We start from the raw sequence: 16,057 nt of genomic DNA, 5'->3' as shown, positions 1-16,057 counted from the left end.
GGATCCTTTACCCATTAAAAAAAATCAGGTTATTTGTTTCCTTGCTATTGTGTTGTTTGCATTTTAGATTCTGTGGTAGTCTTATTGTAATAGTCTCAGTTTCCTCATTCACAACATGAGCAAAATATTACCTACCTCATGTGATTTATATGAGGTTTAAATGACTCAGTAATTATTTAGCCTATTGTACAAACTCTGACATTTTGTAAGTATTCAAAAAAGTGATAACCATAATAACTCTGTTTAATTTTACATTCTAAATTAAAAACATTAAAAAAGCAGCAATTTTCAATTACTAGTTAAACGCCAGTTCTGGTAAGGATGATCAGTTCATGTAAAAGCTATTAGTTTCGATAGAAAACTGGATATTTGAAAGATGCCAAAAGATAACAACGGAGATCACTTTCCTGTCCCAAGGGGTATAGGTAGCCATATATTAGGGAATCAGACTGTCATGAGCTAAATTCATTGGCATCATTAATGGTGAGTTATCTAGATGTCTTCTGATGTGATAATGTGTACTGCATCTATGACATGTTTTTCACATTTTTAAAATTATACTTTAAATTCTGGGGTACATGTGCAGAATATGCAGATTTGTTGCATAGATATACACATGCCATGGTGGTTTGCTGCATCCATCTTGGAATCAACCCAAATGCCCATCGATGATATACTAGGTACAGAAAATGTGGCACATATGCACCATGGAATATTATGCAGCCATAAAAAAGGGATGAGTTCATGTCCTTTGTAGGGACATGGATAAAGCTGGAAACCATCTTTCTCAGCAAATTGACACAAAAATAGAAAACCAACACTGCATGTTCTCACTCATAAGTGGGTGTTGAACAATGAGAACACATGGACACAGGGAGGGGCACATCACACACCACAGCCTGTCGTGGATTGAGAGGCTATGGGAGGGATAGCAAGGAGGGGAGGGGATACCTAATGTATATATATGATATATTATTAATCCAATAATCTTTTAGAATTAAATTTTGGAAAACAGAATGAGCTAAATTATTTTAGAGCATATCCTTAGAAGGTAGAATATTGTTCAATATAGTTGCCAAGGTCTCTTTAACAAGTCAATGCCATAAAAGGAAATATGAAAAGAAGGTAAGCTGTTAATAGATTTAAAAAGAAGAGGAGGCCAAGAGTGGTGGCTCGTGCCTGTAATCACAACAATTTGGGAGGCCAAGGGGGGCAGATCACCAAGGCCAGACTTTGAGACCAACCTGGCCAGCATGCTAAAACTCTGTCTCTAGTGAAAATACAAAAATTAGCCAGGCATGTTGGCAGACGCCTGTAATCGTAGTGACCTGGGAGGCTAAGGAAGGAGAATTGCTTGAACCCAGGAGGTGGAGGTTGCAGTGAACTGAGATTGCGCCATTGCACTCCAGCTTGGGTGACAGAGTGAGACTATACGTCTCAAAAATAAATGAATAAATATATATATAATTAAAAGAAGAAGTTCAAGGACTATAAAAAATAGATGCAATATATGTTCTGGCTCAGGTAAGCCAACCCTAATGGCATTTTGGTACAATTGGAAAAGTCAGAGTATAAACTGTATGTTAGGGATGGGCATGGCGGCTCTCTCCTGCAATACCAGTACTTTTGGGAGGTCGAGGCAGACAGATCACTTGTGTTCGAGACCAGCTGAACCAACATGGCAAAAGCCCATCTCTACTTAAAAAAAGGTAGTTGGTCATGTTGGCACACACCTGTAATCTCAGTTGCTTGAGAAGCTGGGATAGGAGAATCGCTTGAACTCAGGGGAGGAGAGTTTGCAGTGACTGAGATTGTGTCACTGCACTTCAGCTTGGGCAACGGAGCGAGACTCTGTCTCAGAAAACCAAAACCAAAACCAAATTCTGTATGTTAGTGAAGATGAAAATCATTGATAAGGAAATGTGAATATTAGGCAACTGACGTAGATATCTTTCTATGTGTGTGAGTGTGTGTGTATATATGTAAACATAGCAAAATATTTGGAAGGTTTTACCCTAAAGTGTAATTTATAGTACATGTGTGATAATCTATGAATGGTAGAAGTATTGCGTTTTAATTTTATTGATTTTGTTTATCTGATTTTTTTTTACTTTCTAGAATGTACACTGAATGCATTGAGTTTTTTTTAAGGTGCTGCCTTTGTAATTAAACAAACTTTGAAATATGTTTGAAATAAACATAATAACAGATGTGCTAATTGACTATATAGGTAGTGTGTCTATATTCCACAGGCAAAGAATTATTTAAATTAAATATATAGGCTTAGGTGAATGTGAAGGGCTCTGTATTTCTTCATTCTTAACTGAATGTATGTTGAAGCATCTCAGGCATTGTCAGATCTTGTCAGAGCCCGTCACTGCTGCCACTGGGAATTACTGAGGACCTCAGTTAAGTGTAGATTAGAGGCAATAATAAGCATTACTAATACTTTTAATTACTAATAAAAATACAATTTTATAAAGATTTCTCTAAAGAATATATTTAGCCTGGCATTTAAATAATTAATTCAAATGACACTGTTAATTTATTTTATGTAAATCATCTAACAATGAATGGTATTTTTTCATAAAGTGATTACCAGGAAATTATAATATTTCTAAATTGTCATGATTCTTCAGCATAAATGTGCTAAAAGTTTCGCTCGTAGCAAATCACAAAGCAACCTCAATTTATAATGTTACACTTATCATTTACTCTTCTTCCTGAAACTATTTATTTTCAATGTTGTTAAAATACAGCATCCCTAAATTTTACAAGCATTTTTTAAAATTTCACATTCCTTTCTATAAACAGTAAAGATTCCTTCTATGTGTCATAAATTTATCATTGAAAAGCAGGTACAGTTCAACTTTCAATATGGGATACTATTGTTTAAGCCTCCTCTATAGTAGAATAAATCTATCAGTCAAATTTGCATATTTCCACAAAGTAGATACACAGTTACTTACTAATATTCATGTTCTCTGATTCATTTATGCTTAAGCTCCTCTGAGCAAAATCATGAAATAATCTCCTGGAGAAGTTTTTATTTGCTGATCAGCTGAGAGTCTTATATCTGAAACGATTATTTTATTAAGTGGCCATAGTTTAGTTTTTTCTTATGGTATATTATATTAAAATAATACATAGAATTATAAAACTTTTGAGCTGCCAGAGACTTGAGAATTGACCTATTCCACTTTATCATTTTTCAAATATAGAAATTGAGGTGGGAGTTAAAGTAGCTAAATAGAATTTGAGAAACTTTTAAGGCAACTTATAAATATTTTGTATATTAAAGTAAAATAAAATAAATATAAATTATTATAATAATTCAAATTCTAAATAATATAGAATAGTTACATGTATTATAATATTAATTATATGATAAGAGATTATATTATACATAAATAATTTATATTATAAATCAGATTTATAATATAAATTATAATTTAATATTTAAGATAATTTAATATAATTAAGTATAAAAATTGTTTTGCTCTAAGTCCCTTCATCACCTTCTCAATTTAAGTGCCATGTCCTCCAGGCATCCTATTTCTTCCCCTTTATGAAATTTATGTAGAAATGTGGCCAAGCATGGTGGCTCACACTTGTAAATCCCAGCACTATGAGAGGCTGAGGCAGGAGGATCACTTGTGCCTAGGATTTTGAGAGCAACCTGGGCAACATAGCAAGACCCCATCTCTGCCAAAACCAAAAACATTAGCCAGGCATGGTGGTGCACATCTGTAGTCCCAGCTACCTGGGAGGATTGTTTCAGCTTGGAGGTTGAGGCTACAGTGAGCTGTGATAGTACCACTGCACTCCAACATGAGTGACAGAGCAAGACCTTGTCTCAAAGAACAAAGAAGAAAATTAATTTATGTAAAAATGTGATTATCATACTTATTTTAAAAAATAGAATCAGTTTTCTGCATGTCAACTTGAGGTCTGTGAGCCCGGAGGCCCAGCCTGTCAGCTCACCTCATCTCCAATGTAGAGAGTAACCTGGGCCTTTATCAAGCAGATTTGTCACATGAATGGCAAAAACAAGCTTCAAATTTGGCTTCTATTAAAAAGAACACATTTTTGCTCTAGGTGGCTTACGTTAGGTTACAGAAAGCTTGAAATTTGTCTTGTTATTTTGAGTAGCCAAAATTATCCTTAGCACCACAAAAGTTGTATCATAGCATCTATTTTAAAAAGCCATGTATATTAATTCCCTTCATGATAGCTGAATGTATCTCTGTGTTCCTCATATAATTCACAAGAACTTACAGTTTCAGAAGGGGGGGCAGGGAGGGAGGAAGGGAGAGGGGATTGTGTGAATCATTTACATTTACTAAGGGTACTGATGGTATATACAGCTTTTCTTTTCATTCTCACAGCAGCTCAATTAAATAGAAATTTAAATATTTAGTTGATAATGAAGGAATCTGAGTGCCAGAGATGTAACTTCCTTAAAGTCAGATGGCTGGTGTTTGTTGGCATTAGATTTCAAACTTTGTTTTGACTCCGGTGTCCATCGTCATGTGCCATGAAATATAGTTTGTACAGAACTCCTCTTCCTCTACCCAAAGTGGGTCTCACCACCTTGTCCCAGCCCATTCCTCTCCTCAGCCAAATACTCCACAACTCACTGGTTCTGAAACCAACTTTCCATCTGTGACATTTCTTCAATAGCATTTAGTTTCCTTAGGTCTTGCTGGCCTTATACGTTGTGCCCTCTGGAACAGCATTTGAAACTTAGGCAAAACTCCCCTTTGCTTAAAAATAACTCCACACCATTCCATGATATTATCTGTAAAACACCACTCTCCTCAGGAAATGCTGTTTTCGAGATAATCCTTAACTCCAAGTTTCATCCTCCATTACAATCCTAACTCCATGGAATAAAGTCCCCCTCTACATTAAATTAAATGGTATAATATATTATTCAAAAGAGCCTCATAAAATGCAAAAGGGTTAAATCAATATGTATTGCTTGGTTATTATTATTATCCATGCTGAGTACATCAGAATGTTCATCAAACCTTGCTTTTCTTGTTTCTTAACAGGTGAGGCCCTTCCCTAATCTTTCCATTCTCCTTGCTCTGTTCTCTAAGAAATTGTTCTTAAACTTAAGTGTGCACCCAATCACTGAAGGGCTTGTTAGACATTAGAAGGTGATGGGTAGGTTAATTAGTTTGAAAGTGGCAATCATTGTGATATGTATGCATGTATCAAAGCATCACGCTGTATAACTTCAATAAATATAGTCAAAATTATGTTTTTAAAAACATATAAATGTTTTTTGAAAAACAGGGATTGATAAGCCTTCTCCTCAGAGTTTCTGATGCAGAAATGAGCTCCCCCGCAAATTGCATATCTATCACATTTATAGATGCTGCTGATCTACAACACACACTTTTGGAACCTCTGCTCTAAGAAAAAAAAAAAATCATGTCCCCAATTCCCAGACTCCAGCTCTTGGCCTGTCTGTCCACTGTTTTTTCATTATCTCACCCAAAATGATATTTTTAAACATTCAAATTCTGAACTTATCAGAACCCTTGACCTCATGCTTAATATACCCAAGCCACCTCAGCCACACATGGAACTAAGTCCCTAGCATAAAATATTGCTCTCAGTCACATTGAAATTCGGCTCTTTTGCACAATTTCTTCTCTCTGTCTCCCCCTTCACTCTGAAAACATGTTTTCTGTGTTGACTGGGGAATGCAACATTACTCATCCCAGCCCTCTTTGCTAAGATCAGTCTTCTCTCATGGACCAGACTTGAGTCGTTTTCACCTTGTAGTGAGTGGTCAGCTGCCTCTGTGCTCCTCTTGCCAGTATTTTGGACTCTCTTGAGGGTCCTCCCTTCTCTAGCCTTGGATTGCTGCATGGTGAGCCTTCTGCTCACAGACTGCAGAACTCTGCTGCAGAAAGTTGTGTGGCTTAGTGCAGCTGGCGCCCTGTGAAAGCCTGCTGTACAACTTCAGCTTGGCCAGTGTCTCCTGCTCACGACTTCTTCTATTTATCCTCATTGACTTCCTGGGTCATTTTCCATGGAAACTTATCAGGCTGTGTTTCATTTCTTTAAGCCCCCAATCCCATTCGTTCTCTGATCTTTAATTCAATTTATCTGTTCCTGTATCTATATTTATTCTTCCCTCACATCTCAGAGCAAGACATACCCTCTCTCAAAAGTTAAAGTCTGATGTTGCAAAAGAATGTCTGATGTTCCTTTCCTCTCATCTCTCCACATGTATAAAGGAACTTACTTGACTTCCTTCTTCTCTGCCATCCTTTTAAGTTAATCTTCCTATGTTCCCAGTTGTGACCTCTCTTTCCGCTTTGAGAAAAATACCTCGGTTTTCTCCATTAAAGTGAAGTTTTTATTTCATCCTGATTTCCTTTCCCAATATTATTCCATTTCTCTTATTAATTAGGGTCTTTGAATGAACAGTCGATGTGGTTTACATGCACGTCCCCACCCATATCTCATGTTGACATGTAATCCCTAGTGTTGAGGTGGGACCTGTTGAAAGGTGATTGGATCATAGGGGCACTTTGATTGGTTTAGTGCCACAGTCTTGGTGCAGTCCTCAGAACACTGAGTGATTTCTCATGAGATCTGGCTGTTTAAAAGTGTGTGGCATCTCCCCCTTACCACCTACTTCTCCGGCATTTGCCATGTGACCTTTTGCTCCCGATGCGCCTTCCCCCATGAGTGAAAGCTCCCTGAGTCTTCCCCAGAAGCCAAGTGATGTTGGTGCCATCTTGTATAGCCTGTGAGACCATTAAACCTCTTTTTAAAATAAATTAACCAGTCTCAGGTATTTATTGTAATGCAAGAACAGCCTACTACAAAGGTCTTATTCAATTAAGTTCATAAATTTCCTCAATAACATCTTTCCCCTTCAATTTTTGGAAAATTGGATGGGACCCAATTATTCATTCCATGAAAACACTTCCTCTGAAGTTAATAATGGCAGACTCCATCTCCTGCATCTCTTCCTGTTCCAACTGAATTGAAGGTCTGTATTGATTCTCACTGATTCCCCACTGCAATTGTATCTACTCGCCTTTCTTTTAAAAAATCTTATTTTATTGACATCTGAGACACTATATTCTCCTTTTTTTCTTTGCCTTTTACTGTTTAACTGTCTTCTCCAATTCTCAACCTTTCCTCTCCCCACCTCATTTTTGGCCTGAGCTTAATCTTTGGCTTCTACAGTCTATTATTCCTTTAGGGTCATTACTTTCTCCTCTAGGCTTTTGACTATCATTCTCACCTTTGGCCCCAATTTGTAAGGCTTCTAGTTTCCTACAGGGCTTTTCCTTTGCATATGCCCAACCTTGTTTCTTTCTACCAAAAAAAAGTTTCCCTTCCCATCTTCTCTCCCCTTTTCTTTCAAAAGCAGCAACAGTCACAGAATCAATATCTTGGATGGCTTGTTGACTTATTGCTGACCTGTACCTTCCACATGCTACAAATCACCAAAGTCAGTTAGTGCTTTGGAGACTCTGAATCTTCCTTTCTTTCCAAAGTCAAAGCTTTTATGACATTGTGCTTGGCTTTCTCTAATGGCCACCTTATGAGGAACACAATGCATCTTTGTTTTCACTCAGAAACTTCTTTTTGTTTTTCCATGCTGCTTGTATCATGTCATTGTTCTTTAAAAATCCACAGGACTTCTTGTTCCCCTTGGCAATCAGACTTCTGTCAAGGCCCAAATCACTGGCACCCTCACTTGTTTGTCAAGCATCCTGCTCCTCCCAAAACAGCTGCACCTGTGGTTGGAATACTTTTCTGGCCATCCCCACAAGCTGTGTCTCACTTCCAGATTTTACCCACATCCCCTTGCCTAAATTCAGCTTCTTCCTTTCTCCCTTTCCTTATACTTTCCTTGATAATGAAAGCCCTGTGCTTATTTTAAAAATGATGTTCTTTTCTCCAGAAGCCTTTACTAATTACTTTGACCCACTGCCATTTTTCCTCCACTTTATTTCTATATCACTCTTAGAGCCTAATGTTTAATTATATACTCAACTGAAGGTCTTATATATATGTGTGTGTGTGTGTGTGTGTATCTACATGCATATATATGTGTGTATGTGTATGTGTGTGTGTGTATCTATATGCATATATATGTGTGTATGTGTGTGTGTGTGTGTATGTGTGTGTATGTACATTTCCTGGTGAAATCATAAGTATCATGTTGCTAAATTCTATTCATGTCAAGTACGCACTGAGTATCCTAAGGCTTGTCCTGTAGGTTTGCAGCTTTGCACTGTATAATAAAATAGATCAAATATGGGCTACCTTGCTATTAGTTAGACTTATTTCCCAACTCCCCACAGATTTTTTTGTATGTGCAAATTTGCATGATTGACTTTTTAAACTACAAATTACTAGGTAATCATTATTTGTAGTTAGTTTGTAGCTTACCGCAATAATATAGATCAGCATTTTTATTATCTGAAACTCAGCCAAAAGAACTAAACTTTCCTCGACACACAAAAATTTGCAACGTTCATTTAGTGAACTTTTTTTTTAAACCAAGCAGCAGTTTGTTTCTTATTCTCCAAATTTAGCCCCTGAAGTGTGTAGTCAGACCTTAGTAATTATGTCTCAGCACAAACTTTCTTCACTACATTCTGATGAGATATGTGATATTTAAAATTATCACCTCAAAGGAACCTAAGAAGGACGATTTTGATTGTTTAGGAAAACACAAACCATTACTAGTATATTTGATCATTTTATTTTAATAAAATATTCTAACTTAGAGATGTGTGAAAATAAAATGCCATTCAATGGTATAAAATCCTGTCTGTTTAGATCTTTTAAAATAGCTTTTGTAGATTCCATATTTTTGAGTGACAGGAGACACTAAATCATTGAAGACAGTGAAGTAAAATGTAACTCAGTGTAATAATCTTTATTTATTTTTTTATCTAAAAAGTAGTTCAATTTGTGAATCAAAAAAGACCACAGGATATTTTATTATAACTACGTTGACATAACCAGTGGCTTAAGAACATATGATTTTACCTCCGTTCTAAGTAAGGACTACATAGATAAGACATTTCTGGAAAGATCTGAAATCCTGCCATTGACCCATCATGGCCACTGGATGTCACTAAGACCAATAATATAAATGTGAGCCAAAATAGTCATGAAAGTTTACATACTAGTATTTCATTTTATTTTAGATTTATTCTCCACATCAGAAAATGCAAAATATTACAAGATACAATTGATTTATTAGGAGCAGAGACAGGAAAAATAGACATATATGACAATGATGGTAAAAAATAAAATGGTGATAGGGAAAGGAAGACATGGATTGTAACAAATTTCAGCATGACTCTAACAGATAAGTTACTGTAGTAGGCACCCATTTGTCTTAACTGGTATGGCTTCAACTAATTGGCATTCAAGTTGTTCTGCTTATTAAAGAACCCAGACATACAAGGTACCTTATATCAATTATTAGTTCTTGTTTTCTTTTTTAAAATTTATTTATTATACTTTTTCTGTATAATAAATAAAGTTCTGGGATACATGTGCAGAACATGCAGGTTTGTTACATAGGTACACATGTGCCATGGTGGTTTGCTGCATCTATCACCGTGTCATCTACATTAGGGTTCCTCCTAATGCTGTCCCTCCCCAATCCCACCACCCATGCTATCCCTCCCCTAGCCCCCACACCTCTACAGGTACTGGTGTATGATGTTCCCCTCCCTGTGTCCATGTGTTCTCATTGTTCAACACCCGCTTATGAGTGAGAACATGCTGTGTCTGGTTTTCTGTTCCTGTGTTAGTTTGCTGAGAATGATGGTTTCCAGCTTCATCCATGTCCCTGCAAAGGACATGAACTCATCCATTTTATGGCTGCACAGTATTCCATGGTGTATATGTGCCACATTTTTTTTATCCAGTTTATCACTCATGGGCATTTGGGTTGGTTCCAAGTCTTTGCTATTATAAACAGTGCCAAAATGAAATACATGTGCATGTGTCTTTATAAAATAGAATGATTTATAATCCTTTGTGTATATACCCAGTAATGGGATTGCTGGGTCAAGTGGTATTTCTAGTTCTAGATCCTTGAAGAATCGCCACACTGCCTCCCACAATGGTTGAACTAATTTACACTCCTACCAACAGTGTAAAAGCATTCCTATTTCTCCACATCTTCTCCAGCATCTGTTGTCTCCTGATTTTTTAATGATCACCATTCTAACTGGCATGAGATGATATCTCAATGTGGTTTTGATTTGCATTTCTCTAATGACCAGTGATGATGAACTTTTAGTTTTGTTTTCTTAAACAGGGTCTTTTTTAGTTTGTGTCTGTAATGGGTTGAGTTCATATGGTGATGTTCTAACTCCTCCTGCCTGAGAATGTGACTTTATTTGTAGTCAGGGTCTTTACAGAGGTAAAGTTAAAGACAGGTCATGAGTGTAGACCTTAATCCAATATGACTGGTGTTTTCATAAAAGGAGATATTTGGACACAGAGACATACATTGAAAGAAGATCTGATGAAGACATCTTCTGTCTTACATTAATCTGATATTATTGATTTTTGACAAATTTGTCTCTTATTTACTGTAATTGGCTTATACTTGTGGCTATGTATAAACCAATGAGCCAGGCCTGGAATCATATCACCCTCACAGTCCTCAGAAGAAACCGTTTCATTTCCCTCACCACCTTGTTCAGTAGGTATGCTTCCCCCTTTATTCAGGTAAAGTTTACATATAAGTGAATTATAAAACGATGACTTTATCTAAATTCAAAACCTATACTCTTCATAACTACAATGTATAATATTTTACTTTACTATTAGAGTTAAAATAAAATAAGCCTCTACATTTTTATAAATACATAACATTAACTTTATACAACTGTTACAAAAAACTTTTTCCTTGCATTTGTAATTTTAATAGCAATGTAAATTTTAAGCAAGAATTCTAAACACATTAAGTCATAACCCAAACATTTATATTATTGTTGCAAAGAAAATTTCAAATAATTATATTATATAGAAGATTTCTCTACGTGTTTGTAACAGTAGTAATTTGGACTAATACAATTTCAATAAGCTGGATTCGGTGGCTCGTGCTATAATCTCAGCATTGGGAGGCTGAGAGGTGAGAATTTCTTGAGGCCAGGAATTCAGATCAGATGAGGTAATGTGACAAGACCCTGTCCATACAGAAACACAAAAATTAACTGGATGTGGTGATGCATGCCTGTAGTCCTAGCTACCCAGGAGGCTGAGGTAGAAGGATGACTTGGGCCCAGGAGTTCAAGGTTACAGCAAACCATGATCACGCCACTGTATTCCTGCCTGGGAGAAAGAGTGAAACCCTGTGTCTAAAATAAATAAATAAATAAATAAATAAATAAATAAATAAATAAATAAATAAAATTGGAATGATGATGCAATGTTTCTAAAAATAAAGTGCACAGAATGAGAAAGTTGATCACAGAAATCACTAGTATAATCACTAGTATTTTATTCTTTGAGGATGTCAGATTCACATCTTAGAGTAGGAAAAAATAAAATGATGCCCAGGAAGTAAATTGTATACCATCATAGGCTATACAAATGTGCGTATTACTATTTCTGATATAATAGATTAAAAACCTTCTATATAAATTATTAACAATAAGACAAATATTCTTGTCCCTCTGGGCTTCCATTAAAAAAAAACAAAACAAAATAGTGATCCTAATTGCCACAATTATACTTGCTAGAAGAAGACTGAGATGATGTTGCAGGAAATGCAAACAGTTCTGCCTTTGCAATTTTACTGCTTACTGTGCCACCTGTCACTAACGCTGATGCCAGCCAGCTAAGCTTATGCCAATGCTTGATACACATCTCAGACTTTTCTTACAATCATAACAAACTTAAAAGCATCTGTGTGCTCTTTTTTATTTATTTTTTAACGTTTTGGTCTAAAAGGAAGATTGAGCAAAGACTTGAATGTATAAGACAACATAGTCATATATGTATATCTTTGCATTTATTTGTGTTTTTTGATAAGAGTTAAATTTCCTAAATGGAACATGGAAAATTTTGCCCAGAAATTCTTAAAATTGTTTTCACTGTTAAGAAGAAAATCTGAGGTTTTCTGATATGCAAGGTTATCTTCTGTCTTACGTGAATCTAATATTGTTGATTTTTGCCAAGTTTGTCTCTTATTTACTGTAATTGGTAGATGATACTGACAGCTGTTTACTTTTGCTATGTTTAATAAAGGTAGATACAAATTAAGTTTGTAAAACTTTGCTCAGATCCACAATATATTTCAAATGTTTTGTTTTCTCCAAATTGCCAAAATCTGAAGAGCTATTTGATTTCTTTCGGAGGTTGTGAATGGTCTTCAAATATCCAAAGGAAAGAAAAAATCTCATAAGAGCTTTAAGTACCATTATAGATGTTTTGTTTTTAATTTATGAAAATCAAGGAAGAGCCTGTTATTGTGGTATTGGGAATAGAGTAGGAAACATCAAATGAAACATTTTGTGTTAATAAATATCAAATGTGTATCTGTATATTTGTTAGCACTCTGGACAGTCACCTACAGATCTAGAAAAGCAGATTTGGATATGTCAGCCAAGGACTAGATAGAACACTTCACTACTGTTCAAATGTTGTGATTGTTCTTTTGACAGAACATTAGAAATGTAACACTGCCACGAAGTATTAAATCCACAAAGAGAAGTGAGAGAAAAACATGAATGGACAAACTACATGTGTCAGTAGGATAGTCAGAAGGTCCTCTGATCCTACATGCTTTACAGAAAAGGTGACTTTAGGATTATGGAGAAACCTCTTTCCTCTTTATGGGGCTATGCCGATCCACGAGGAAAGAATCAGTGCATGGCAGTGTGCTCTGCTGCACAGGGGCAGAGCTTTAGCATGTCCACACTGAAAAAGAGATTTCCATTCCCTTAATCCCCCAGTCCCTTAGCTGCCACCTTCAACAATAATTACTTTTCACTCTGGATTTTTTTAAAAAATTAGTTCATCCTAAAGGAGAAAGAGAAATAAAGACAAGGGTGTGGATCTACAGAATGATATATTTATTCAGAAAAATCCTGGCCCCTGTAAGAGTTTCTGTGTTTTGTTTTTCCCAGTTTAATTGACAAATGAAGTGTTGCTATCATCCATAAACTTCAGCTTCCCAACCTGAAAAATAAGGGGGCTGGACAAGGTAATCTTTCAGATTTTCAACTTCAGATATCTATGAATGGTTGAAGGGCATGACTGTGGAAATAAAGTCCCAGGATCTGAAAGACTGGAGATGATATCAAATAAACTGATTTGTAAATCAAAAACTGCCTACTCACAATATTCAGAATTTTACTTATCTTTCTGTATCTGGTCAAGTAGAAAGCTGTGAGTTTGAATATCGGTAAAAATCAAGCAAACAAAAATTTTTCTGCACAACTTGTTTAATAGAAGCATTTCCATTTATTATTTCCTGATAAGATCCATGCATTCTACAGGTATCTCTGAAGTGTGTGTATTTTTTGAAGACATGGTTAATGTATTCAAAATGTTTTTTTGTCTGATGAAAAGAGTTTGCATCTCCTTTGAAAATGTTTTTAATAATGGGAAACTGTTTTGACATCTGAAGCCAATGTCATACTCATTTCGAAACTGAAACCATATAAAATTTATTACAGCTAGGTAAAATTTCATTTACAAAGATAAATTAATCAAGGGTTGCTGGGGAATATACCTAAATTCTAATTTCTACTATTTTTATCCATTTTATTGGAATCTTACATATTATCTAGCAACATGTCACATCTGAATAAATACTACATATATTTTAATTCTAAAATACTGTATTATGCTTTTGTTGATGATACCATCGCTGAAATCTATAGACCACTAACATAAAAATTACAGCTTTAAACTTCGAATTAAGTACTACAATGTTGAATAAAAATATGACCTTTCAAGTGATAATTTATTTCAATTTTTCTTTATACCATAGATGTGGCTAATAAACGAACTGGTCCAAATGCTTTTCCAGGATCTGAAACCAGGACAAGTAGAAAGTATGTTTCACATGATGCAAAATGTATTTTATATATTTTTACAATGTAATTTATTCATTTGTCTAAGGAAGTACTTTCCAATAGAAATAGGATAGCCATATATGTAATTGCACATTTTATAGTGCCCAAATTTAAAAAGTAAAGCAAAATAGCAGAAATTAATTTTAGCAACATATTTTATATATCCAACATTTCATCATTCAGCTTAAGATACATGACTTTTCTTTCTTTTTTATAAAGTCTTCAAAGTCTGTGGCACATTTTATACTTACAGCATATCTCACTTAAGTCACGAAATTTTCATTAGAAATACATGACCTGAATTAAGATTTTACAAAATTTGCAGTTCAAAAAGTAGATTTACATATTTATAACCTATTTGTCCCAAACATACGGAAATATTTTCCAACTACTGAACCAAACATTAAGAAAGCATTTTCTGGGTGCAGTGGCTCACACCTGTTATCCCAGCACTTTGGAAGGTGGAGAAGGGTGGATCACCTGAGATCAGGAGATCAAGACCAGCCTGGCCAACATGGTGAAATCCTGTTGTTACTAAAAATACAAAAATTAGCTAAGCATGGTGGCAGGCTCCTGTACTCCCAGCTACTTGGGAGGCTGAGGCAGGAGAATTGCTTGAACCTAGGAGTGGAAGTTGCAGTGAGCCAAGATTGCACCATTGCACTCCAGCCTGAGCAACAGAGCAAGACTCTGTCTCAAAAAAAAAAAGAATGAAAAAAACGTTCCAGTGGAACCAATCTGAACCGATCTGTATTAGGCCATTCTTATGTTCTTGCATTGCTATAAATTACCTGAGAGTTGGTAATTTATAAAGAAAAGAGGTTTAATTGGCTCATGCTTCTGCAGACTGTACAGGAAGCATGGCACCAACATCTTCCTGGCTTCTGGCAAGGCTTCAGGAAGTTTACCATCATGGTGGAAGGGAAGGGGAGCTGACATGCCACATAATGAGAACAGGAGCAAGAAGGTGGGGAGGTACCATGTTCTTTTAAATGACCAGATCTCACTCTTCTCCAAAGAGATGAAACTAGCCATTCATGAGAAATCTGGCCCTGTGATCCAATCACCTACTCCCAAGATTCACCTCCAACAATGGGGGTTACAATTCAACATGAAATTTAGAAGGGACACATATCTAAACTCTATCACAATCTGTTGCCTCCAGTTAGATTGTTGATGTGTTCATGGAGAACACTAGTAATGAAATGTGTGCCCCACTTACACACAATACAATAACATTAAATAACATCTAAAAGTGTTATACTGATTTTTGATTGGGCTAAAATGTTACATATTATTTCATAAATATACAAACAATTATTTTTAGAGTCATACGTTTTACTTTAAGATGTTGGGGTAAGACTAATTTTGAAAGCCTATACATATTTTTTATTAAATAAATTTTAAAACCATACATTTTGAAATGTACATATCCTCTACATATTATATTTCAGAAAAGTGTAATAATATTTAATTAATTAGAAATGATGGCTTTTAAAAATATCCCAAGAAGTAAATTGAAAGCATTGTATAGCATTTTCTTTGAGAAAGCATTTTATCATTATTTTTTTTTTACTGGTGAGGGGTAAGAACACAAATATGCACATAATTTGATTGTGTACTAATGTGACCATAGGGTAAAATAATTAGCACATATCAATTAGATGATCTATCAAAAAATCTGTGGGTGTTACTAAGGGTGTCTTGTTATTTTTAAATAACTTTATAAACTCAACATCACTGTGTCTACGTTTGTTAGATGATTCATTCAAATTATTTTGTATGGATGAGTGACAATTGAACAGTTGTCTTAATGGCAGAACTCTGCTCAGTCAAGGCTACCAAGTGTCACTGTTGTTACTAGGAAACACAACACTTTAAACACTTTTTTTCTGTTTAGTAAAAAAAAGATTGAAAAACAGTTTAAATTTTTGCCTCTATATTTTCACAAA

The sequence above is a fragment of the Callithrix jacchus genome, chromosome 1, assembly GCF_049354715.1.
Source record: "Callithrix jacchus isolate 240 chromosome 1, calJac240_pri, whole genome shotgun sequence".
Classification (NCBI taxonomy): domain Eukaryota; kingdom Metazoa; phylum Chordata; class Mammalia; order Primates; family Cebidae; genus Callithrix; species Callithrix jacchus.
This window is presented reverse-complemented; position numbering follows the sequence as displayed.